Here is a 4,514-nt window from a genome sequence, read left to right as displayed (position 1 = left end):
GAAAATTTTTGGACAAATCTAGGGTTTGGTTTAAAAATCAAAAGAGGAGTTTTCAAATGGATTCTTGAAAATGGTAATGGGATTGTAAATGAGGATGAGTTGTGATAAATTGATGTGTTTTTATCATTAGGATTGATTTATAAAGAAAAGAGAGTTTTGTCCTAAAGATTTCAAATGTTGATTTTGAAAAGATAATGGAATTGATATTGGAGGTTTAAAAATCAAAAGAGGAGTTTTCAAATGGATTCTTGGAAATGGTTATGAGATTGTAAATGAGGATGAGTTATGACAAATTGATGTGTTTTTATCCTTGGGATTGATTTATAAAGAAAAGAGAGTTTTGTCCTAAAGATTTCAAATGTTGATTTTGAAAAGATAATGGAATTGATATCGGAATTGTGAAATTGGGTTGCTATTGATAAGGATGGTGAAGTTGGATAGTATTATCATTTACATCTTGAAATTTGAGAAAGTTTATCTTTATGAAAGATCTATTTATCTGTTTAGAGATATCTATTTTGGGCTATCGGTGAAGGATAACTATGATTGTTGTAGAATTTTCATGAGAACTAGGAGAACTGCAACTATTTTCTCATCTATTTGCATTGGGAATTGTTGCATATCAACATGTTGAAAATGTTTATTGTTTTGAGAAAAAGAGGTGAATACTTGGTGAATCTGGGTAGTGGGCGCGGTTACGATATTAAGTTGGTCCGTGTGTCCTTGGTGAAAGACCAGAAAACAATGCAGATAGGTGTCGAGCCTTCCAATTAATACCGATAAAAATGACAAATTGATAATACTTGTATAGTCTACTTGCAGACATGTACTTAGAGATTCACAGAGTTGTATTCACAGTCCTGCTTTCTATTGAAAAGGAAACGTTTTATGAATTGTGATATAAACCTAGCATTGCATGATTTTGGAAAGAGATATAAATGTTTGTCACGAGCATTGCATATGCATTTACCTTATGTGTAGCACTTGTGTTCTTTAAACTATTGGAGAGTGTATTTAATTCATTTATTTTCATTTTAGGAGTTGTTGGAGTTGCTGTATCTTGGTTTTGAAGGAGTACAATTTGATTTGGACTTGTTGGGATTGTTCGTTCACGCTTGTTTTCGTTGAAAAGTTCTTTGGGAACTTGGAAAATTTGTTCTGGTGTCGACATTTCCTTGGGGTCGACACCATTTTTCTGCCTTGCTCTTAGTGTCTCTGCTGGTTTAAAGGGTCGATACCACTGGTTCCAACGGTCGACCCTTGTCTGTTGCTGTGTTTTGGGTGTTGCTACTGAAATAAAGGGTCAACACCACTGTTTCCAAGTAGGGCTGCAAATGAGTCGAGTCGAGCCGAGCTTTAGCATGCTTGGGCTTGTTTATTAAGATTTTAACGAGCTCGAACTGAATAAAAATTTAACGAACTGAGCTCAAGCCGAGTTGGCTTAGGCTCGGCTCGACTCGAGCTCGAGCCTGTTCACGAGCCTTAATGAGCCAAAAAATTTATAAATTCATACTTGTATGTGAGACTAAAGTTACAATTAAAACTTTGATTATACAATTATATACACAATATATATAAACATACTTAAAAAAAGTCCATATTTTACTAAAATAATAATATTTATAGTTAATTGTTATTTACATTTATATTTTTTAAATATATAAATAGCATATTTCTCTTATTTTTTATACATATTTTTATATTATTTATATATAAATAATAAATATTAAACGAGCAGAGCTTTAGAATGTTTGGACTTATTTATTAAAAATTTAACGAGCTTGAGCTCGATCTTGAATGCAAAAAAAATTAACGAATCGAGTTCGAACGAGCTCTTACCAAGTCGATCTCGCGCCTGTTCACGAACGACTCTGTTCATTTGCAGCCCTAGTTCCAAGAGTCGACCCTTGTCTGCTGCACACATTGGTGTCTTAGCATTTCTTCGTGAGGGTCGACACCACTGTCTTGAGGGTCGACCCTAGTGAGTAAATTTTAGATTTTTGGGTGCGGTTTGGGCCCTACTTTTTGGGGGTTTTGACTTATTCTTTTCATTGACTTTGGAGCTATTATTCTACTACTATAAATAGGCTCCAAACCCAGGTTCCTCATTATTTCTTTTCTCTCTCTTTCTCTTTTTATTTTTATTTATATATATATATATATATCTTTATATCGTGAGTCTCCATTCTCTCTCTCTAAACTCAACTTTTTCACTTAGATCTTTAGATCTACTCATCTAGAGCTATCTTTTTACCATGGTCCTCTAAGAAAGATTGTAGATCTCGTCAAGGGCTTCCTTTTGATCTAAGTAGTTCATGGTTTTGTCGCTGGTGATTTTTGGGTTGTCTCCTCTTCTCTTCAAGAGGTAGGGATTTTTTTGCTCATTTTTAATACCTTGTCTATAGATAGACATGCAGTAGATTTCATTGCATAAAAACCATATTCATTATGAATTTCCTTGAAAGTCATGAAAAGGGATCTAGGGTTGATATTTGTGATTGAAGTTGTTTAGTTGGTTGTTGTTTGGGTTAATTGGGGAGTAGTTTAACATGTTTATGCTGAGAGGGAGGAAAGCCCTAATTTAATATTGTTGACTTAATGGATTTAAAAGGAAGAAAGTTGAATAATCTTTTGTATTTTGTTAATATGGATTGTATAATTGTGTTAATATCTAAAAGGGAGAAGTAACCGTGGTATTGGAGTTGTTTCGATTAATCATGTTGAGTGGGGTTGGGTTATGGCTTTGGCATCAAGGATGTGGTTTTTAATTAAATGAAGAGAATGAATTTTTAGAAAATGATTGGAGTGGTGTGAATTGGAAAATAAGAAAAATTGGTTTTTGGAAAAAAAGTGAAATCATAGCCCTTCGTAAATTAATAATGAACTTGAGGTCAGATTTTGAAACATTTACATATTATTATTGTTATTGGACTTAAGGTCTTGTGAGAATTGGATTGTTGTCTTACGTGTATTTAATACATATGCTTAGAGGTTTTGTCCTTGGTTATCGGTAGAGGATGACATTGTTATGTTAAATAATATCGTGTATGTAGTACACTTTTGTTATTATGCATTCTAGTATGTTAAGATGGTTCAAAATGTTCACGAACTGAGAATGAGAGGTACTATTACCTTCCAGCTAGTGCTTGGAGAATTGGCCGCACTTAGAATAAGAGGTACCAGTACCTTCTAGCTAGCGCCTGGAGAACTTGGTAGAGGTTCCATTACCTTCCAGCTTGCATCTGATAAATTGACATTTCGTTATGGAAAGGTGTATCCTTGGCTTACCATGCTTAAAGTAGGTAGAACATTATTTCGTTTCTCATTTCGACTCGGTGTATCCTTATATATCATGAGTAGTTGATGGTAATGGTTAGGTGAGGCAGGGTTGTTTTATGAGAGAGTGTAGTAATCATTGTACATGTATTGATTTTGTATTCGTGTTAGGACATATATACATGTCCCTAGGTGTATTGGAGGAGTTGTTGAAAGTGTTCCCTGACCATGGACTTAGGGTTAAGGGAATGCGATGAATTTATTAAATGTGAACGTATGTTTTGCATTGGGCGTAAATAATGAGAAGTAATAAAGTTTTATGAAAGTATTTTTAAAAACAACCAGTTGTGATGTGTTATTCATAAATGGGAAATGAGAAAGAAAAGTGAATTGTTTGTGTTGTTGGGCAAATTGAATGATTTTGAGAAAAGTACCTGTATAAGTATATTTTCAGTATAAACAGTCACATTATGTATATGACATGATTTAAAGCATTCATGATCATAGCTATCTGTATGTTGTTATTGTTCAGGATCATGTTAAGATCCCTACTAGACTTTATGTTTATCCCACATTGCTAATCCTTTTTAAGGTGAACGTCGAGAAGTGTTTCAAGATCGAGGAACTTCTTTATCTGTTGGCCATTTATTTGTGGGCGGAATGCCAATGATGTAAAAGGGTTAAGCCCTTTCTTTTAATTTAAAAGACATAAGCCTACGGACAATTTATTTAATTATAACTCATGTTGCATTCATATTGTATTCAGATGAGAGAATCTTTATTAATGTGTTCTTGTTAATGTAAAGAGTTTTCGTATGTTATCTCTGAAATTGAATCTATAATGATGGTTTGGTAATAGAATCCGAGTAACAAAAAGTGGGGCATGACATTATGACTTTGTTAAGATTCATAAACTATGTTTTAGTATCTCTACTAGGCTTTGGCTCACCCTATATGAAAAACTATTTTCTGGTGTTGATGATATGCCTTCGCCAAGGTAATAGCTTGGGAGGACTTGCAGCAAGAGCTTCATTTTGTTTACTTGTTGTAATTATTTTTGTACAAGCCTAGGGCTTTATCTATATTGAGTTTAAAACTCACTTTTGTTGTAACTAAGTACCGTCTTGAAAAATTGTAGCCTTATCCTTTTTCTTTATCATATAACATATGCTATAGATTTAGGGTTAGACTTGTGAATGTATATCTGCATATGTTACTATTTTGTACAAGTAATTGGA

Source organism: Camellia sinensis, chromosome 3 (genome assembly GCF_055761805.1).
Source record: "Camellia sinensis isolate YWXY chromosome 3, ASM5576180v1, whole genome shotgun sequence".
Classification (NCBI taxonomy): domain Eukaryota; kingdom Viridiplantae; phylum Streptophyta; class Magnoliopsida; order Ericales; family Theaceae; genus Camellia; species Camellia sinensis.
Note: the sequence above shows the minus strand (reverse complement) of the source record.